Raw genomic sequence first — 24,091 nt, forward strand, 5'->3', positions numbered from 1 at the left:
TATAAGGATAAATTGTAAAACTAAAAAAGTTTGGGAAAAAAAGGGTACCAGATCCCAAATATATATATATACACACACACACACACACACACACACACACACACACACACACACACACACACACACACACATATATATTTTGCTGTACACGGGCCTCTCACCGCTGCGGTCTCTCCCGCCGCGGAGCACAGGCTCAGGATGCGCAGGCTTAGCGGCCATGGCTCGCGGGCCCAGCCGCTCCGTGGCATGTGGGATCCTCCTGGACTGGGGCCCGAACCCGCATCCCCCACATAGGCAGGTGGACCCTCAACCACTGCGCCACCAGGGAAGCCCTCCAAATATATTTTAAAAGAAACAATTATCAGAATATGTTACATTGACACATTATTCAGACAATGAATATAAAAGAACTGAGTTTCCCAAAATTGTTACATTTGGATGTGTATAGGAGTATGATGTCCCCAAATTGTTACATTTGGATGTGTATAGGAGTATGATATCGAAGAGATACAGTCACCTTCTATTTAACATCAGTAATCCATATCTGAAAATCAGATATTCTGTGTAAAAGACCTAACCAAGAATATTTAACTGCAATATTGGAAATAACTGCAATATTTCCAATTCTTTAAATGGGAAAAAATTATAGTGCAATATACTTTACCGAAAACCCTCAACCAATTTCCTAAAACAAAACTACTACACAGTAAAACTATCATATTATGATATAAACTGCTTAAAACATTGATTCCTAATCACCAAAAACATTTACGTGATTGATAACAAATCATTGCATCTTATTTAGTAATATGGCCTCTGAATTGCCTTTGAATTAATATTTAACTCCAGTAGAAGGTTAGGGGATGAGGCTCAAGAACAAAAAAACCCCCAATTTTTTATAGTTAAAAAGCCCTTGCAAATATATGTGTGCATATATACACACACATACACATAAACCAGATACATTAAAATTTAATATAATGAATAAAATCATAAAAAGCAGAATAAAAGGTAAAAATGTATCTGACTCAACAGAAGAAACATTTTTAAAAAAATATAAAAGCACGGGGCCTCCCTGGTGGCACAGTGGTTGAGAGTCCGCCTGCCGATGCAGGGGACACGGGTTCGTGCCCCGGTTCGGGAAGATCCCACATGCCGCAGAGCAGCTGGGCCCGTGAGCCATGGCCGCTGAGCCTGCATGTCCGGAGCCTGTGCTCTGCAACGGGAGAGGCCACAACAGTGAGAGGCCCGCGTACTGCAAAAAAAAAATAAAAATAAAAAAAATAAAAGCACTGAAAGAAGCCATAAAGGTAATGATTCCCATACTTGACTATGTTAAAAATGATAAACTTTTATGCATTAAAGCTCCATAAAGTCAGAGGCAAATCAGAGCCTGGAAAAATATATTTGTTACATACATTACACATAAAGGGTTAATGTTATATGTAAAGGATTTCTGGCAAACAAGTCAAAAATGAATAACTCAAAAGAAATTTGGACAAAAGACATGAACAGAACATTCACAAATAAAGACAAAAGGTAAATAAACATGTAAAAGTGTCCAAATTTATCCAAAACATAAGTTAAATCCAGACACCAATTTTTTCATCTATGAATCTTACAAACATGTAAAAACATGTTGGTATCCAGTGTTGATGTGACTAAGGGACAAACAGACTTCACATACTGGTTGAGAGGATGAACTGTTAAAATCTTTCTGGAGGGAAATTTGTCATTATTAATCAAAAGCCTTAAAATCTGCATAATCTCTAATCTAAAATATGTCCCTCTGAAAACTTATCCTTTAAGGCTGTCTGGCAATATTTGACAAAAGCCTTAACAATGTACATAAACATCAACCTAAAAATTCTACTTACATAAATATACACTAAGATTCATGGACAAAGGTGTTGATCAAAGATTTCTAAATGTAAAAAAACTGGAAATAAGCCAGTTTTCTAACAGTAAGGAATTGATGAAATAAATTATGTTTCCCTGCTACATGCTCCTAAGGAACCTTTAAAAATCATGTTCTCAAAAGATATTTAAGGACTTTGGGGGAAAAGTTCTTTACAGCATGTTAAGTAAAATACCACCATATTGATTTATATAATGTTCCAATTTTGTAACACTTGTATATATATTAAACATATATTTCTGTGTACCTGGGGAAATATATCTCCATATCAAGTTACATAGTTCTAAAAGCATAAAATGAGAAGGGAATATACCAAAATATTAACAATGTTCGTTTCTAGGTGGTAGCACTATAGTCAATTTTCAGTTTATACTTTATACTGTTTGTATATGACTTTTATAATGCATAAACAATTGAATGATATAACATTAACCAAAAAAGCCTGCATGGTGAGCATGGATTTAGAACCAGGGGAATTATTTAAAAGATTCAAATTACTGTGACTTCCTTGGACATCTATCTTTTGTGACAGTATTGTTTCTATGCTGATATGGTCCTTTGTGACTGACATGTTTTTCTTGGGCTATACTAATGTATTGAGTTTACATTCATTTCTTTCTGGTTTTGGAGAATTTCTATCTCAGGACATGGAGAGACGAGAGTACAATTACCTAACTATAGCCGATTATGTTCCATAAACACCCTAACGTGGTCTGGGACTAGAGGTAGTCCCAGACTATCTCTGGGACTAAAGTAAAGGGGATTTTGCTGTCTCCATGTAGACCCGAACTACAGTCTTACATAAAACCCAATGGTAATAACCTTATTTTTACTTAATACTTTCTTATGAGTATAAAAAAAAGCTCAGTGATATGTGTGATTTACATTAAATGTGTTCCAGTTAAACACGGTTGGTTTGTTTGTTTTTTTCAGCTTTGCCACTTTCTCTGGTTCTTTTCTACGTAGTGGCTCTATTTGATTTTGAAGCCCAGGCATTCGTTCCGCTCTAATTTCACTAAGACTTAATGATCCAGTCCTACCCCTTCCTTCACTGCCGTGAGCTTAGTTTTATCTATTACTGCTCTCTGTCATCTTCCCTGCTTGACTCTGAACACTCAGGACTGCAACACCTTTGTTAAAAGCCCCAACCGCCTAAGCCCTATATTTATATATGTGAAAACCTTCACTGTATTTTTCCCAACCAAAAGGTTTCTTTTCACCTAACCACATCTCTAATGTTTCTTGGTTTTCTTCTCCTTGAGTGAAATGGTTTGAAGCTCTCTTCCTCCCACCTGATCAATAGCTTAGCTGGGTGTTATGTAAAATGAAGTTTGCATTCGATTGTTTCCATAGCAACCATCACACATAGGATTAGATATAAAACTGCTTTCTGATATGACTGCTTTCTGATAAAGGGCTTAGAGTTGCCAAACCAAGCTTTCTAGAACAAAACTTTGAAAAACACATTTAAGCAGAATTTATAAGTATAGTGAAAGTTCGCTGTCAAAATGCAAATAACTTTAAGGGTATTTGTATTTTAATACCATAAACCTTTTAATCTAAGAAAGAGTCCATAGCTTAGCAGATGGAGTTGCCCCCTCCTTTACAGACAAGAGTGAGGCCATCTACCATGAACTCCTAAAAATTGCCTTGCTTCCATTTTATATCTTCTAACTCTACCTATCCTTTCCTCTTCCCTCCTAGCTTGAAAGAAGTGTCCTTCCTAGGTTGTAATCTTTTTGCTGTGCTCTTGTTCCCACCTCTTCCTGTCTTTCTGGGACCTTATTTCATCAATCATCTCCATCTTCAGTATCTCCATTGATTCCTTCCCCTTAGTCGACAGACATATGCAAATCTTCCTCTATGCTGTAAAACTGTTCTTTATCCCTGCTTCTTTTTCAAGTTACAGTTCTTTCTTTTTTTAATTTATTTTTTATTGAAGTATAGTTGATTTACAATGTTGTGTTAGTTTCTGCTATACAGCAAAGTGAATCAGTTATAGATATACATATATCCACGCTTCTTTAGATGCTTTTCCCATATAGGTCATTACAGAGTATTGAGTAGTGTTCCCCGTGCTATACAGTAGGGTCATACTGTACAGTTCTATCTTTCTAATCCTTCCATTTGTCATTTGCGGTCTCCATTTCCTCACCTCACATCCCTCTAATAACTTGCAATCTAGCTTCTAACCTCACTGGTTTACTGGACTTACTCTCAACAGAAATGCCCTTCCAATTAATAAATCCAGCGACCTCTTCTCTGTCCTTTTTTGGCTTGACCTCTTGACTGTTGTCAGCATAAGATGGCTACCTCCATCTCTCCTGCTTCCGAGACACTTAACGCTCCTATTCTGCATCCTGACTGTATCTCTTCAGTGCCCTTGTATTTTTGCTTTTACTGTCCACTATTTTATCAATATTACAGGCATTTCTTAAGGGGCTACCTTTTGCTGCCTCCTCTTCTCATTCCACAATTTCTCTACATCTTTTTTCCTCCCATGGCTTCAAAACTGCCATAATCTATCTTCTTATCCTCGATCTCTCTGCTGAGTTTCAGGTCAGCATATTCAAATGCCAGGAAATAGATAGACCTATCTATGTATCCCAGAGGCTTCTCAAACTCAATACATACATCTCTGAATTCATCTTCCACCCACCTACCCCATCCATCAAACTTGCTTCTCTTTCTTATTTTCCTTTTCTAATTCAGTGCCATTATCATCCTTCAGTCACTCAGGCTAAAAATCCTTGAGTTATCTTCAACTTTCCCTGGCCCGTACTCCTCCCCTTTCTATATCCAGTCAGTAAAAAAAAAAAAAAAAAAAGAAAAAAAAAAAAACATACTAATTCTACCATGGAAGCATGTCTTGCCTCTACCCTGTCCTTTCTACTTCCAATTAGGGAGCTCAGATCATTATCTCCTGCTTAGACTACTTAAAAATTGTCCTAACATTCCCTGTTCCCTGATTCTCTCCCTCCTGCAATACATCCTATAAACTCCATCCAGACTCGCCTAAAGCAAATTAATCAATCATTCATTCATACAAATTTTTATTGAGTGCCCATTATGTCCATTATTTATAAAACTGCACAACTCTCAGGGACAATATTTGCATTGTAGTGTATGTGAATGCCACCCACTGAAATTATGCAGGTTATAAACCTCAGGGCTATAGACAGCGGCTCTAATTATATTCTAGACACTACTCTGGTTACTAGGGGCACAGTAGTGAACTAAACAGAAAAGAATCCCTGCTCTCTTGGAGTTCTCAACCTACCGATGGGAAGCAGACAATAATAAGCAAAGGCACAGGTCTGATTGTGTCCATTCTAAGCTCAAAACCTTCAATATTTCCTCATTAAAAACAGAAAAAACTCAACTCTTTATGACACTGGAGTTATTCCAGTGTCCAGCTCTGTTTCCTATCTTCTTTTTGTCTGAGGTTCCTTACAATCTAGCCATACCAAACCACTTCAACCCATTCTTCAAAATATGCCTTGTACTACACTGCTATCTCTGTGTTCATCCTGCCACCTTAAATATTCTTCTACTCCAACTCTACCTGTGTAAGTTCTAGCCATTTTAAAAGCCTATGTCAAATGTTACCCTTTCTGAAAGCCACCTGCTCAAGATCTTCATAATTCATCTCTTCTATCCCTCCAATGAGCAGTCGCATTGTAAAAAAAACAGGCCTTAGAATCAGATAGACCCAGATTTGAATCCTAATTGTTCCAATAATAGCTGTGATCTTGGAAAGTTATTACATGTCTTTCTCAGTTTCCTGATCTGTAAAATGATGGTTTTAATACACACCTTGCAGAATTATAAAACATAAACATAACTCATAGCAAGCATCTAGCAGGCACTCAATAAATGATAGCTATTAAAATGCTATTGACTGTGGGTTTAAATTACTCACTTTGCTACTTACTAACTATATAAACTCAGTTTCCTCCTATGTAAAATAGAGATAATAAAAACTAAGCCTTAGGGTTGTTCTGAGAATAGGGAAAGTTCAAGTACAGTGCCCGACCCACAGGAGGGCCCGGAACGGATGTGAGTTTCTGCTTACCACACTCCGAATTCAATCATGGCCTGTGTGTGCTCGCACACATGCGCATGCCACATTCGGGTCTATTTCTCCCACTAGATTATAGACTCCTTAAGCCAAGTATTGTGTTTTCACCCACCCTTCTATTGCCCCCACTACTTTTCACAGTGCTTCCCAATCGGCTGGCATTGAACTGTTACTTGCTATGTTTCCCTTCCTATCCCCAACTCCTCCCTTTCTTCTTTCCTCTTCTGAAATTATATAACAGGTCATATGCATTTTTCTACAACACTAATCACAATCTTCCTCATTGTGCCCTTGTCGTATCTGTGCCACCATCTCTTTCTCCCCTCACCACTACCAGGTAGGTTATGTTTGGGTAACAACATGATGCTTGAGTGATGTATTATTCTCTGTGGCACCCAAGAGGAGTCCTGGAACTGGGACTTTTAAGGAGTAGGAGCTAAACATCTTGGTTAATTTGAATTAAATCCACTCTACCTGTACCATAAAAGCCTCTAATGAGAGCTTTAGCTTGGGTTAAACAGGGGAAGTACAAGTTTATTAGACATTATCCACAGAGTGTATTTGTATGGAAATGATCAATTGTTTGGGCCCACACATGCTGAGCATCTGTGTGATGAGTGATGCATTTCTTAACTTTCAGATATATTTCAACCACAAAAATGAACATCCACGACAATTTTCCCAAGCAAGGCCCAGGTGATTCTTTCGACTTTGTCCACTGCATCTGTATTTTGATAAAGTGATATAACTTATTGCAATTTCATAAAGATATTCTGAGAACAAATTCATCTTACCAAGATGTCAACTATAAGAAATCACAGTTAGAATGTGATTATGCTACAGTTTTCTTCTACTTTCTCCCCTGTGATCTTTGATCAGAATGTTTTGTATTAAATTCGCATCAGAAAGTCACAAAGGTGACAACTTCTCATTTGGGCTTTAAACCTAATATATAGTCATAAACTGCTTTGCTAAGTCACTTTACACAGATCCATTTAAAGTGTTACCTCTGCACTGACAGATGTGCTGACTTCTGGTAAAAACTGCCTAATGTATTTTACTTCATGTTACTTGGTTTCATGTTGGATGATGAAAGTGTACCACTAATGCTTCTGCTTTTGTCAGCAACCAAGTTTTTCTTTATATCCATCTTCTCTTCTCATAATAAAAATCCAGAAATCAGTGTGATGTAAACAAAAATGGCCACACTAAGGATTCACAATAAAATAAAGAATATTAGAAGGTAGAAAATGGCCCTGGGAATCCCACACCAAATTCTTTCCACTTGTCTTTATTTTATTAGATCTGTGCATAGGGACTTAATAGTCATAGACTGCTTTGCTAAGTGCAAAGCCCAAACTCCAAACAACTGGAGAACAGTTATATAACTAAATTATAATATGTGTATAAAATATTATGCAAACATTAAAAATGACACATATCTCCATGGAAAAACATTCAAATCACATTATATTTAAAAGGAGGAAATAAAACTGCACATATATACGTAACACACTGCCTGAATGTCCCATTTTTTATTAACTTTTTTGCAGGGCAAGATGTATTTCCTCCTCACAACTGTCTTCCTGGAGATTATGAAAGCTGGAGGCTATAAAAGGGAACTTTTGTGACATAACTTGAGGCTGAAAAGAAGGTACAGTTTTTTTTAAAAAAAAGCATGATAAAGTGTAGGATATAATGCTGAGAGGAGACTACTTTTCCTATTGTAAAGGGCCTGGTTTTGTTTTTTCAAGCATTCACCTGCAGCACAGATGTCAGTGAGCGCTTACTTTTGTCCCTTCCTCCCACCTCAAAGATCCAAAGTCCCCAGCTCTCCATCCAGTAGCTGAACGGAACAAAGGACACAAACTTACTAACAATTTCTACCATATGGCCCGACACAAAAGGCAGGACTTTGTTTGGTTTTCAAATGATCGAGAAACTATGAGGGATGGAAGAAAATAGATAGAACTGAAGTGCTGGCTACATGATGTACCCCAAAACATTAGTATTAAGGCCACACATCCATGAGGTTTGGGGACAAGCTGAATGGAATGAGAAAGCTATACCTGATGTCAACCACATTGCAGATTCTGTGAGATATATCATACCATTTAAACCCAAGACAAAAAAATTATATATATATATGTGTGTGTATTATATATATATATATATATATATATATATATATATATATATATATATATATAGCATTCTTCGGTATTCCAAACATTTTCTTGTTTTGCTGACTATTTTAACATGAACTGTCCCCATCCCTCCTTCCCTCATAGAGAACATAGGACCAGTTAATCACATTCGTAATTACATCTTCCTAGGAAATGGGTACATTGAACATTTCTAGGAAAGACCTCATGATATTCTACTAGATAACCTAATTCATATATTACTGAGCTGCAAGGATGTAAAATGTGATAGTGGCATCTCTAGGCACAGAACCTAGAAGCCTTAAATCTGTTTAAAAACCATGAAACTGGGGCTTCCCTGGTGGTGCAGTGGTTGAGAGTCCGCCTGCCGATGCAGGGGACACGGGTTCGTGCCCCGGTCCGGGAGGATCCCACATGCCGCAGAGTGGCTGGGCCCATGAGCCATGGCCACTGAGCCTGAGCGTCCGGAGCCTATGCTCCACAATGGTAGAGGCTGCAACAGTGAGAGGCCCGCGTACCACAAAAACAAAAACATGAAACTGGAAACATTCCAGATTGATATGCAGTGAATAATATGTATAGTAACAGCTACCATTTATTACTGAGCACCAGGTAAACCTAATACCCACTCTATGTGAACTATGTCCCCAGTTGAGAAATGAAACAAGTTGAGAGAAGTTAAAAATTATTTTTTCCCCAAGGTAGGTAGCAGAGTAACTGAGAGAGCCAGAAGTCAACCACAGCTCTTATTCCAAAGTCAGTGCTCTTTCCACTGTGCTGAGCTGCTGCCTAAAAACCATGGAGATATCTGTGGGAAGAAGTTAGAGAAGTGAGCCCTGTTCTCCAGAGGCACTGAAGAAACATAAGAAGTTAGAAATTGGGAGGGAAGAGAGATGGGAGCATGGAAAGAGAAGCCAAGTAAGCCGCACTCATCTTTCAACTAATTTTGACCAAATACACTCCATACTCATTCTGTGGATCAAAATAAAACCACTCTCCCACTTTATAAAATCCTTCTGAGCTTCAGGTCCCATGACGGCAAGGAGACTAGCCAACAATAGTTTACATGACACTCTTTGGCAGTTGCTTTTTCGGCTCTGCCAAAAGTAATTACTTCCACTCATTCAGGGGTTGGGTCAAAGCAGTGTCTCTTAGGGAGCTGATTATCGTTTTTCCTTCCTCACGGAAGGAAGAAAGTGAAGAGAAAATCTACAAATAAGGTTCCTGACCATCCTCCTATAAAATTAGTTTAAAGCTTATGCTGCAGATTTGGTATTATTTGGAATACAGTGTTTTAATCTCAATCTGAGACCTGTTCTCATCCACTAAAATTTCATAAAAAGCATCAAAAAAAGCTTTATTGACATATAGTTTACATACCAACAAATTCACTCATTTAAAGTGTACCATTCAATAGCTGTTAAGTATTTTCACAGACTTGTGCATCCATCACCAAAATCAATTTTAAAACATTGACATTACTGCCCAAAAGAAACAAACCTCCTGCTCTTTAGCATTTACCCCATAACTCTCCTAACAACCCTAACCTTATACAACCACTAATCTACTTTCTATCTCTACAAAGCAACTTAGAGATAAAATCCTAAATGTTTTCTGGTTTTGAAGAGATCAGTACTATCCTGAAAGCTTTCTGGAGAATATCTGAAGTAGTCAACTTTTGCCAGAGAAAGACAAAATAGAAAGAAAAAGAATAGCACCACATTGTCTGATGTGAAGTCTGCTATCCCTATTTTCTTTTCTTTTTCTTTTTGCAAAGAAGCAGCTTTTATAATTAGGAAGTAAATCAAAAGAATACATTAATGTCTTGTGTTTGCCTGCTAATAAATTGAGAAAACTCACAAAATGGATTATTGATAGATTTTTTTTTCTTTAACTAAAATAAAAGTAGGCTTTAGATTCACCTGGTAAGGCCTTACTTAAACAGGCAGTGCACCAATACAATTCACTAAACTATGCTTTCTATACAATTAGGAATTAAACAAACCCCTTTTAGAGACTGACCTGAGATGACATTTAATGCTAAAACCAAAATAAATAATCTAGCAAGAACAAAATTTTTAAAATTTCAATAATGTCAGCCTTGGAGATATTTGTTCACCAAAATTAATCAACATTTCTAAAATATCTTAATACAAAATTATAAAAGAAAAGTGAAGTTGGCATTTATTCTACCCTCACTTTGGCTTTCAAGAACTTCAATGCACTCACCAAATGGAGCCTTTCTCTTCATCATCAGGCTGGGTCCCTTAAGTTGGTTTTCTCAGAACACTGACAGCATATTCAGGTCACAGTCTTCTTCCCGGAAATCTCAGTGAATGCAGCAGAGGCTGCTGGGAGAGAGTGGTGCTCTCTACTGGTCACATCTCCACTTACTGGTTTCTGAAAGCTCCAGGGAACCCAGGAGTTCCCAGTTTCTTTCAAGGTAGGCAAAGAAAGGTGTCTTCGAACCCCTGACCCATTGGGGTTTGACAAAATTGTGAGCTGTGTCTTCAGGGGCTTTCTCTTTGGGCAGCCCCTTCCTCCCACTTTGGACACAGCATGATGTGGTAGAAAAATCCGGTCAGGCATGCTTGCTTAGACTCCTAGGTCCATATATTAGGTGTATGATCTTAATCTCTTTGATCCTCAGTTTCTTCATCAGTAAAATAATAATGCTACCATCCCACTGGTAGAGTTATCATGAGAATTAAATGTAATGACACATGTGCTAAGTGCCAAGCACAGTGTAGTGTACATAGCAATGGACAAGAAATACTAGCTTGTCCTGGGTGAGCCTGATGTAATTAAGGGAGCCCATTAAAAGAGTGTCTAGGGGACAGAGGGGGAAGGTCAGAGACTCTCATGCTGGCCTTGAAGAAGTAAGCTTCTATGAGTTCTACAGCTACAAGGAAATGAAATCTGCCAACAACCACGTGAGCCTGAAAAAGAACTCCTTGCCTCAGATCACAGCCCGGCCCTGGCTGACATCCTAATTGCAGCCTTGCGAGATCCTGAGCAGAGGACCCAGCTAAGGTGTGCCCAGATTCCTGACACAAAAACTATGAAATAATAGTGTGTTGTTTTAAGATGCTAAATTTGTGGCAATTTACTACACAGCAGTATATAACTAATTCAGTAGGTCTGGGTGAGGCATTTCTAACAAGCTCCCAAGTGACTACTGATGCTGGTGAATGTCTACACTGAGTAGCAAGGATATATCAGTCATTCCGAGACTCATAGTGGTAATGGATATTAAGGATCAACAACTGGGTGTGCTTTTATAATTTCTTCAACCTTAAACATAAAGTTTAATGATTCCTAATCCCTCATTATAACCTCTATTTTCTCAAGTTGACTCTCATGTGACTTTTGTTGGAAATTCCCACTTAAACTTCCATGCACCTATTTCCAATTAGAATCTCAGCCCTTTAATTTCCTACACTTGCAAGAAAATTAAATATGTTCCTAGTCAAATGCAAAGAGCACAGAGATGTAATTATCATTTTATCAATTCAGTCCAATCCTCTTTAACCACACTAGATATTAAAAGTAACAAGAGCTTAATGATTACACTTGAGGATGTTAAAGACTGAACAAAAATGAATTGTTTCTTGGTTTTGCCAAATATAATATATTATTCACAAAATAAGTTTTTTAGCTTATTATCATATTAAACAATTTTTGATGGTTCTCTTGTTTGGACCATGTGGTTGAATTCTACTAGGTGTGAAGGAACATCTGTTCTACACAGTCTGGTTGATTTAGTGGGTCAAACCATCAGGAGTCTTAGGACTGCAGGACATACTTGCATGGGACTACAGGTTTCAGAATTCTATTAGCTGACAGCATCATTTGGTACAGCAGTTTATCCTGTGTGGTTGAAGAAGAGCACCTAGCCTGGAGATCACTGAAGGTAGAACCAAAAGAACTCAATTGTTGCAGATCTCTTTTTGGACTTATTATATGAAAAGAGGAAGTCATTTTCTCTGGATGCTTTATTCTTCATTTGTTAAATCTCACTAAACTTTCAGTTCAGTTCAGTCTAGTTCATTTCAAAAAGTATTTAGTACATGACTGTCCTAGGAACTACAGAAACAGTACGAATAACACGTAGTATCTGCCCTTATGCAGTTTATGATCTAGTGGGAAATAGAAATTTGATTTCTAGAATCAAACCAACCAGATTAGAGACTGAATTTTCGATAGAATGAACTGGATCTTTTGGCATGTTCTGAATAGAGCCTTAATGTGTCAAGCTTACCATAACTATTTTTTAAGAACTTAAACTTTAAGTAGAACTGGGTTTACTGAGAGGTAAATACTCTCTAAATGTCAAGTAATTATAATAATACTTTTACCTATGACATTGGAAAAAATTCTTAACTCCTTGTACTTATAGCAAAAACCTTTTCCTTTTAAAGATCACCCGTCGGCATAAGGCACAACATCAACATAGTTTCAAAAAGTTCTTTCTTCTACTTTTGTAAACACACACGCACATGCACACACACAGCCCACTTGGCTATACGCTGAACTTTTATTGTTCCCTTTTGCTTAGCTAAGGACAAAGTCTGCCATTTCAGGATTGAAGCAGAGTCCTTTCGGCTTCCAGGGAGAGGTTGATAAACATTTTTCTTTATACTGCACCAGCAATGCAGGCTTAGTTGAGAACATTGCTTCTCTAAGGGCTACTTCTTAAGACTGGGAATCGATGCAGTTGTTTTGTTGGTCACCAAGCTACTCAGAATCATTGATATACAAAAATGCAAGTTCTGACTTTACAAGATACTCTCAGAGCTATGAAAAAGTGTTTTAAAAAGTAGGCTGAAGTCTGATCTGGAAAGACAATGGAAAAAACCCAAAGATTTCAGTTTGACATACACCTTTCTTTCTTTCTTTTTTAATAGTAGCCAATCATACCAGAATCATCTGGAAAGATGCTGCAGGATACTGGGGGTAAAGGAGACAAAAGGATTAAGGCAAAGCAGAGGACAGGGAGTAAGTTTGTGTTGGGCTTACAAGTTTGTCCACTGGGACATATTCTGTTCTCATGTATAAGTAATACCAAGGAGTCGTAAAAGAGAAATGTATTATTCATCTCCAAGAATGAGAGGAGAAGAAGAAATAAAGGAATCTTACTTGCATATGGAATCTTATAGTTGGAAAAGACCTTAAGGACCATCTAAGCTTAGTTTCCACATTAAATGGCTTCCCAAAGGTCATACACTTAATGACAGAACTAGGACCAGAATTTCCATTTCTTGATTCATGATTTAGTGTTCTTCTTAGTTTACCATAAATCATAAGTAGAGTCCATATAAAAATTTTTATAATGTATTTATTAAATAGGTTATTTGGAAAGGAAGTTCTAAGTTATTAAAATAAGTGAGAATCCCAATATGGTGGAAGTGTCTAAGATAATACCCAAATCAATTCCTGGTAGACAAAATTCACTCCCTGGTATATCTACAAAATGCCAAACTAGAAAAAAGAACACCAATATACCCATCAAGATGCACAATAAAGGGAAAAGCCAAGAAAACAGCAAGAAGAGATGAGGCAGTCAGAAGTAAAAACAGAAACTTTTGCTCAGCCCAGTAATAGGTGGTGAAGACTAGAGAAGCTCAACTATGAATGTGGGAGATGTATTTCCAAATGTCTTGCCTCTTTCTGCTTTGTCTGTTCTTGAGTTCAGTTCTTACACTGAAATCTCAGCTCTTACAACTCTCACTCTATCCTTTCCCTGGCTTTCCTCTTTTGACCCACAAAGGATTTGTGCTGGCACTTCAAGGTGTTCATTTAGCCATCAAATCCCATACTCCTTCCTACAGTCTTGGTCATAAAAGTAGAGAAAGACAGAAACGTATGGGTTAGCATTATGATGGATATTCTCAAGATAGCTACTACATAGTAGATATCCAATAAACATCCAAGAAGCATAGCTTACTTGTATTCATTCCACTACCAGAGATGAAGTCCTATGAATCCTAGAGGCTATAAAATCTTCTACCATCCCAATAATCATGAAAATGACTCAGGAAAATATCACACCCTCGCTTTTATCAGCTTTTATAATAAGTTATAAAAGCTTTAATAAGCTTTTATAACTTATTAAAGTTATTTATTCATAGCTTCTGAGAGTAAGACACTAGAAGCAGGATATATGCAAGGGGGATAGGAAAAGGAGGGAGAAGGCCATGATGTAGAAAAAGGACCAAAAAAGAAGACTGGGAGAAGCTAAAAAGCAAGCCTCGGAATCCCATTTCCAGCTATGCTGATATAAGTGGTACCAGACTTGGCCTCCCACTGTAAACAGTTATAAAATTTTACAAAGTATATGAAGCAACTGTCTTCAGGCATTGAACAAAAGGCAACACAGAATGCAATACTCAAAGAAGAGCAACAGAGGAGATGAGAACCATGTTCTCTATTAGTGTATAGTTCCAACCTCAACACAGAGAGGTGGAGGCCAAGCAGAGCATGACAGGGACAATAGAGAAAATGAAATAGAATAATAAAAATATGTGATTAACCCAAAAGAAAGCAGAAAAGGAGGAATGGATGAATGAAAAGAACACATAAAACAACTAAAATACAACCAGCAAATTATAGAATTAAAATAAGTCATATCGATAAATACATTAGATATACATGGAATAAGCACAGTAAGAATCATTTACTATCAAACTGGATAAAAATGAGACTTAAAAATATACTTTCTGCAGGTGTTACACTTTAAATATAAAGACAAAAATAGATTGAAAGTAAAATAATGTAAAAAGAAAGCCAGAGTGTCTGTATTAATATTGGACAAAGCAGATTATGAAACAAAGATTATTACCAGAGATAAACAGAAATGTTGCAAGTGATAAAAAGGGTACCTTAAGAGTTAAACATAATCATTCTAAATGTGTATGGTCCTAATAATAGATTTACAAGATACATGAAGTAAACACTGACAGAACTAAAAGGAGAAATTGAGAAATCTACCTTATTGGTTGGACATGTTGCACCCTTTTCTCAGTAACTGATAGAAGTTGAAAAGAAACTACCAAAACACAGAAGATATGAGCAACCCTATCAATGAACTGGACCTAAATGACATTTATGGAATACTACACTCTGTAATGTCAGAAAACAACTTTTTTTTTTTTTTTTTTTTTTTTTTTGCGGTATGCGGGCCTCTCACTGTTGTGGCCTCCCCCGTTGCAGAGCACAGGCTCCGGACGCGCAGGCTCCGGACGCGCAGGCTCAGCGGCCATGGCTCACGGGCCCAGCCGCTCCGCGGCATATGGGATCCTCCCAGACCGGGGCACGAACCCGTATCCCCTGCATCGGCAGGCGGACTATCAACCACTTGCGCCACCAGGGAGGCCCCAGAAAACAACTTTTTAACTCCACATACAATATTCATCAAGATAGACTATATGTTAAGTGCTGAAATATAACTCATTAATAAAAATGTTTGAAATCTTATAAAGTGTATTATCTGATAACAATGAAACTCAATTAGAAGTTAATAATGAGATGTCTAGAAAGTTTTCAAATGTTTGAAAAGTAAATATCACACATCTAAAATAACCACAGGTCAAAGGAACAAAAGGAAAATTAAAAATTATTCAGCTGAAAGATAATGAAAATAAAATATATCAAAATCTGTGGGAAGTAACTAAATCAGTTATTAAAGGAAAGTGTAAAATTTAATGACTATATTAGAAAAGAAAGGTTTGAAAAAAATTATATAGTTTTGCCTTAAGAATTAAAAAAAGAAAAATTAAAATAAATGGAAAGGAAAAATAATTAAGTGCAAAATTCAATTAAATAGAAAAAATAATAATCAGAAAGAAAAATTAACAAAGTTATTTGAAAAAGGTAATCAAAATGATAAATCCTTAGCAAGACTGATCAGAAAAAAACCCACAATTTGCTAACATTAAAATTGAAAGAGGGAATATCATTACAGATCCTACAGACATTTAAAAGATATTACTGGAAAAACCTTTAGGTCAATAAATTCAACAAATGGATGAGTGGAGAAACTCCTTGCAAGATATTACTTAACAAAACTGACAGAGAAGAAATAGAAAAGTTCTACAGAATTATATTTATTAGGGAATATAATATTGTAATAAAAACCTACAAAAAAATCTAGACCCAGATGGTTTCAATGGTGGATTCTATCAAATATTTAAGGAAGAAGTAATATCAATCTCATATATACTTCTTCAGAAAAATAGAGGAAGAGAGATCTCTTCACAACTCATTTTAAGAGGTCAGAGTTACCCTAATACAAAACCTGACAAAAACATTACAAGAAAACTACAAATTGGTATGCTTCATGAAAATAAATGTAAAAATTCTCAACAAAATATTAGCAAATAGAATCCAGCAAATAAAAATGTTCACTGCATCAAAGAAAAGTGCACTTTATCCCAGGAATAAATGATTTGTTCAATATTTGATTGTCAAATCATGTAATATATCACATTAAGTGAAAAAGGAGAAAAAAAAACCCACATGATCCTCTCAGCAAATTCAGAAAAAGCATTTGACAAAATTCACCACCTGTTCATGATTAGAAAAAAACTCAGCACCCCCATGTTCATAACAGCATTATTTACAATATCTAAGACATGGAAACAACCTAAGTGTCCATCAATGGACAAATAAAGAAGTTATCTGTATCTTACATATATATGGAATATTATATATATATGGAATATACTATATATATAAAGGAAGATTATATATATATAATGGAATATTATTCAGCCATTAAAAAAACAAGGAAATCCTGTTATTTGCAACAACATGGAAGGACCTTGAAGGCATTAGGCTAAATGAAATAAGTCAGAGGGAGACAAATACTGTATGATCTCACTCATATGTGGATTCTTAAAAAAAAAAAAAAAAAGAAAAGAAAAGAAACAAAAATACCCCCACCAAACTCATAGAAAAAGAGGAGATCAGATTTGTGACTACTAGAGGCAGGGGGAGGGGGAATTAAAGGGGGTGGTCAAAAGTTACAAACATCCAATTATAAGATAAATAAGGGGGCTTCCCTGGTGGCGCAGTGGTTGAGGGTCCGCCTGCTGATGCAGGGAGAGTGGGTTCGTGCCCCAGTCCAGGAGGATCCCACGTGCCGTGGAGCGGCTGGGCCCGTGGGCCAGGGCCGCTGGGCCTGCGTGTCTGGAGCCTGTGCTCTGCAATGGGAGAGGCCACGGGAGTGAGAGGCCCACGTACCACAAAAAAAAAAAGATAAATAAGTACTAGGGATACAATGTGCAACATGATGACTACAGTTAACACTACTATATGATACGTAGGAAAGTTGTTAAGAGAGTAGATCCTAAGATTTCTCATCACAAGGAGGCAATTTTTTTCTTTTCTTTTTATTGTATCTATATGATATGATTGATGTTAATTAAACCCACTGTGGTAATCATTTCAAAATATATATAAATCAAACCACCATGCTGTATACCTTAAACTTATACAGTGATGTATGTCAATTATTTCTCAATAAAACTAGGGAAAAAAGGATCATACATGATGGTCAAGTGGGATTGATCCCTGGGATGCAAGGCTAGTTCAACATATGCAAATTAATAAATGTGACATAGCACATTAACAAAATGAATGATAAGAATTACATGATCCTCTCAATCAATGCAAAAAAGAAAACATTTGACAAAATTCAACATCCCCTCATCATTAAAAACTCTCAACACATTGGATATAGAAAGAACGTGCCTCAACATAATAAAGATCATATATTACAAATCCACAGCAAGTATCATACTCAAAAGGTGAAAGTTTGAAAGGTTTCTCATGAAGAACAGGAAGACAAGGATGCCCAAACTCACCACTTCTGTTCAACATAGTACTGGAAGTCCTAGCCAGAGCAATTGGGCAAGAAAAAGAAAAAAAAAAAAAAGGCAGTCAAATTGGAAGGAAAAACATAAGACTGTCTCTGTTTGCAGATAGGATCTCATACATAGAAAACCCTAAAGACTCCACCAAAAAACTATTAGAACTAATAAACTCAGTACAGTTTCAGAATATAGAAATCAACATACAAAAATCAGTTGCATTTCTGTACATTAATGACAAACTATCTGAAAAAGAAAGAAAGAAAACAATCACATTCACAATAGCAACAGAAAAAAATACTTAGGAATAAATTTAACCAAGGAGGTAAAAGCATTATACAATGAAAATTACAAGGCATTGATGAAAGAAATTGAAGATGATACAAATAAACGGAAAGATATTCCATTTTCGTGGATCAGAAAAATTAACATTGTTAAAATGTCCAGCTACTCAAAGCCATCTATAGATTCAATATAATCCCTATCAAAATTCCAATGACATTTTCACAGAAATAGAACAAACAGGCCTAAAATTCATATGGAACCACAAAAGATCTCAAATAGCCAAAGCAATCCTGAGAAAGAACAAAGCTGGAGGCATCACACTTCCTGATTTCAAAGTTTATTACAAAGCTATAGTAATCAAAACAGTATGGTACTGGCATAAAAAGAGACATAATGGAACAAAATTGAGAGCCCAGATATAAATCCACATATATGTTCATCTAATTTTTGACAAGGGAGTCAAGAATACTAAATGGGGGAAAGAAAGTATCTTCAAGAAATGGTGTTGGGAAAACTGGATAACGATGTGTAGAAAAATGAAATTGGACCTCTACCTTACACCACTCACAAAAATTAGCTCAAAGTTGATTAAAAACTTAAATATAAGACCCCAAACTGTACAACTACTCTAAGAAAACATAGGGAAAAGATCTTTGACATTGGTCTTGGCAAAGACTTTTTGTGTATGACACCAAAAACCTAGCAATAAAAGCAACAATAAACAAATGTGACTGCATCAAACTGAAAAGCTTCTGGACAGCAAAAGAAATAAACAGCAAGATGAAAAGGCAACCTACGGAATAGGAGAAAATATTAGCAAACTATATAACTGTTAAGGGGTTAATATCCAAAATAATAAAGAACTCATAGAACTCAATAGCAACAAACAAAATTCGGTTTAAAAAGGGGCAAAGGACTTGAATAGACATTTTTACAAAGAGAACATACAAATGGCCAACAGGTACATGAAAAAGATGTTCAACATCACTAATCATCAGGGAAACACACATCAAAACCACAATGAGCTATCACCATGCACCTGTTACAATGGCTATTACCAAAAAGACAAGAGATAGCAAGTGTTGAGGATGTGGAGTAAGGGACCCTTGTGACCTATTAGTGGGAATGTCAATTGTCAATTGGTACAGTCACTACAGAAAACAGTATGGAAGTTCCTCAAAAAATTAAAAATGGAACTACTGTATGATCCTCAACAAACTTAAAATAGAAGTATCATATGATCCAGCAATCCCACTTCTTGGGATATATCTGAAGGAAATGAAAACACTATCTAAAAGAGGGGTCTGCACCTCCATGTTCATCGCAACATTATTCACAATAAATAGCCAAGGCACGGAAACCACCTAAGTGACCATTAACAGATAAATGGATGAAGAAGATATGGTATATAAAAACAATGGAATATTATTCAGCCAGAAAAAAGGAAATCCTGCCTTTTGCTACAACATGGATGGACCTTGAGAGCATTATCATAAGTGAAATAAGTTAGGCAGAGAAAGGTAATTGTTGTATGTTTTCACTTATATTCAGAATCTAAAAGAGCCAAACTCATGAAAACCGAGAGTAGGATGGTGGTTGCCAGGGGGTGGGGGAAATGGTGAGATGTTGGTCAAAGGGTTTAAACTCCCAGCTATAAGATGAATAAGTTCTGGGAACCTAATTATATTCACCATGATGTTCATTAACAGTATTTGAAAGTTGTTAAGAGAGTAAATCTTAAACCTTATCACCACACACACACACACACACACACACACACACACGATAATTATGAGAAAGGATGGAAGCATTAACTAACCTTATTGTGGTAATCATTTTTTTAATTTAATTTTTAATTTATATTGGAGGATAGTTGATTTACAATGTTCTGTTAGTTTCAGGTGTACAGCAAAGTGATTCAGTTATACATATACATGTATCCATTCTTTTTCAGATTCTTTTCCCATATAGGTTATTACAGGGTATTGAGCAGAGTTCTCTGCGTTATACAGTAGGTCCTTGTTGGTTATCTATTTTATATAAAGTAGTGTGTATATGTCAATCCCAATCTCCCAATTTATCCCTCCCTGCCACATTTCCCCTTTGGTAATCATAAGTCTGTTTTTGAAGTCTGTGAGTCGGTTTCTGTTTTGTAAATAAGTTCATTTGTATCATTTTTTTAGATTCCACATATAAGTGATATCATATGATATCATTTTACAATATATACATGTATCTAACCACAGTGTATACCTTAAACTCACATGTTATATGTCAACAATATCTCAATGACTCTGGAAAAGAAAGGGATGCTCAATAGCGTTAGTGATGAGAAAAATGCAAATTAAAACCACAATCTGATAGCACTGCACACCTACTAGAATGGCTCAGTTGTAAATTATGTCTCTATTACCAAATGCTGGCAAGGTTGTTGAGCAACCAGAGCCCTCATGCGTCTCTGTGAGGAATGTGAAGTGATACAATTACACTGAATAACTGCTTGGCAGTTTCTTATAAAGTTAAGCATATACCTTCCAAGTTTTAGGTATTTACCCAACAGAAATGAAAACATATGGCCACCAAAACATTTGTGAAAAAATATTCATAGCACCCAAATGTCCATCAACAGGAACACAGATAAACAGACTGTGATGTATTCACACAGTGGTATACTATTCAAAAAGGAACAATCTATACATACAACAACATGGATGAATCTCACCAACATTTTGCTGAGTGACAGAGCCACATGCAGAAGAGTATAGGTTGTAGGATGGTATTTATATGAAGTCTTCGAACAAGCAAAATGAGTTTAGAGTGAAAGAAAACAGATCAGAGTTTGGGGGAGGGAGGTATTAAATTTGTCAAAATTAATTGAGCTGTACACTTAAAATCAGTGCACCTTATGGTATGGAAATTATACCTCATTAATCGAACAAAGGAAACCTCACATAAATTAAAATTTTGTCGAACACCAGTGGTATACTCTTGAGGCTCAGTGCATCGCAACTCTATTTGCACATGAGAAGCACCTAGGATTATTTTTTAATATACAATCCTATGACTCATTACCAAATATTGAGAACCCCTGACCTGCTATGAGAACCATTCCTATATCAGCTGGGAAGTTGCTACCAAAATAGAGTAGTTTGATTTTCACAGCATCTTTTAGTACAGAAATCCATCCCCACGTCCAAATGAACTTGCCCATGCCTGCTTAGAACTGTGAATTGTTGATACACGGACATGGCTATGATATTAACAATTATGTCACATCTTCCAGAAATAGATTTCCCCTGCCATAAAACTGTCAAAAAAGGGCTTCTTTTGTTATTTTAGTTCTCTTCTAAGCGCACATAATGGGAAGAGCCTACAGAAACCAAAACCATGCCTTTATATGCTTTTGAATTACAGATGGTTCTGTAAATCTAGCTTCCTCTTCAGAGCCTGTACACCATTTTGTAAAACACCTCTCATTAGCAGGCTTGTTTCTCGGAAGTGACAGTGGAACTCTTCAAGGATATACAGTCCAGCGGTATACATTAGCAACAGAATCTTAAATAGAAAAATTCTAAAAGACAGAATGGGCCCCAGAGAACAGAAAAATGATACCACCACAAGAGGAGGAAATAGAAGCAATAGGAAACTGGCTTGGAAGGCAACGAGAAAACAGCTATGTCCTTTTCCACTTCAGAAGGACAGCCCTAGGAACAAGATTGAGAACTCACTGCTAACACAAACCAACCTGAATTGCCAAAAGCAACACAATTTAAATAAGTGGTGTAGGGGAAACCATCTCTGACTAATCCTCTGGTAACCTAGCTCAGAGGCGAAGTCAATCGACTTTTAGAAATTTCTTTTTCCTCTCCAAGCGGTTTCACCTTTTATGAAGTGAGGGCTTAGGATTATATAACTTCTAAGCCTGGTCTATTTCGGCTATTGTGATTCAGCTTCAACTCCAGTATATACTATCTTCTAGGATATGATGCACTTGCAGGATAGAGGTCCATTGCTTGGGTCCCAGTAGCAGAGAGGCAAAACCACACATGGGCTTTGCTTGGATATCATGTACAAGACAGGTTAAATGGCAACTGAACAAATCGATGTTAATTCCAGTTCAGTTGGCTTGTTCCCCATCTTTCTCTGCACCTGGCACCTCTAAATCTCTCAATGTAAAAACTCCAGTCTTAACCTCTGTTCTGTGTTAAGGCAGTGATCAGTTTATAACTTCTATCTGCAACTTCCTCTTAGAGAATGACTGCTGTTTAAGGAGCAGTGACACTGCATTTTCATTAGAGATAAGGATTTCAAGCAATGCATTTGGGTGTGGGTTTAGCCTTGTGGTCTCATTTTGTGAATTAAATTCTCAGGCATGCGCTTAGGCTTGGAATATCCAGCGGTACGGTGGTCATGTTTTCAGGGAGGAACTATGTATGCAGACAAATGACACAGAGCAACTTAAAAAATTATGCTGTTTTGAAATTATATCAGGGCCCTTGTGTTTGTAGGTTCTAGTCAGAAGCATCACATCAAAAGACCAGAGTTGTTTGTGGTCAAATCATAAACAGCTGTGCCCTTTAAGTAAGTTAGCAAAAATGAGTTCTTGCCTAGAGAGCAGCAGGATAATTAGCTTCTCCACTGGTAATGTTCACTCAAAAGAGAAGACAAGCTTGCCCAGGAATAAATCAATCTTGTTCTCACATCCTCTCTCTGTCTCTCTCTTTCTCTGTCTGTCTCTCTCATATATACATATATGAAATCCCATATGAAGTCAAAACTCCCCTACAAGTCAATAATAACACAAGCAACTTTCCCCAAAACTGGGCAAAAAAACTAAGTCAAAAACTCACAGAAGATTACATGCAAATGGCCAGTAAGCACACGTGAAAACATACAAAACATTATTCATCGTTATTCCGTCACCACACAGAAAAGAAAACCCACACTAATTACAGTATTAAAAAGGAGGGCTCTTAATTGGGCATATGGGGGGCTAAAAGGAAACTCTTGAGGGCTAGACGGTTGGTGCCCAAGAAGAAATTATCCACTCATGACCGCGGATGTCTGGTGCTGAGAGTGCACCGTGACCTAGGCAGTGAACTCTCACCTAGCTAGCAGGCTAGGGAGGAAATCTTGGCAGGCCCTGCAGGGCTGGGGGAAACTCTCCGCTAGTGTTCGCCACGACTAGGAAGGACTTTCTCTGATGTGCACCCAGGGAGTACCACTGGGGCCAGGAGAACTTTTAGCAGATCACAAGGCTGAGGGAAGAACTCTTGACCCGCCAGCCTCCAGGACTGGAAACACTCACCCTGTGCCGGCCTGGGCGATTCCACCGTGCTGGGATTAACGAGGACCACGTGGTCAGGAGTATGGTCATATACATGGGGATCCCGTTGGAACTGACGCGCGGTTTGGACCCCACTTGAGTGAAGGACTTGCCCCAGACGCTGCCAGTGCTGTTTGAAGCCAACCTTTAGCGGCAGCTTTGCGTAATAGCCGCCCCACCCAAGGCCACGCCCCTCCCCAGGTGGCCCACATCCAATGTATGATTCACGGGGGAATGTCAGGGCCCAGTAATCTTGGCCAAATTTGGGACAGCTGTGAAGGATTGTTCTGGCTCCAGAGCTCCTTGTGGGATCTTGTTGGGTGTGCATCACAGCTTGACTTTTCCCTTTGTCTAGCCCCGCTTCCTTCCTTTCCCTTCTACCAGTGTTGCTATTAATAACAATTCTTAGTTAACCTCCTACCAGCTAAGCTCAACTGGGTCTTA

The 24,091-nt window shown here is 37.3% G+C and overlaps 1 long non-coding RNA gene across 1 annotated transcript in view; it reads right to left on the minus strand.

Annotated features, from left to right (window-relative positions):
* LOC132482747 (uncharacterized) overlaps positions 1-23,748 on the minus strand; it is a 178,960-nt gene extending 155,212 nt beyond the window's left edge. Inside the window, exon 1 of the long non-coding RNA XR_009530945.1 lies at positions 23,630-23,748. This is a non-coding gene — a long non-coding RNA (uncharacterized LOC132482747). The remainder of the gene's footprint in view (positions 1-23,629) is intronic.
* Between the last annotated feature and the right edge of the window lie 343 nt (positions 23,749-24,091).

This window comes from Mesoplodon densirostris, chromosome X, assembly GCF_025265405.1.
Source record: "Mesoplodon densirostris isolate mMesDen1 chromosome X, mMesDen1 primary haplotype, whole genome shotgun sequence".
Taxonomy (NCBI): domain Eukaryota; kingdom Metazoa; phylum Chordata; class Mammalia; order Artiodactyla; family Ziphiidae; genus Mesoplodon; species Mesoplodon densirostris.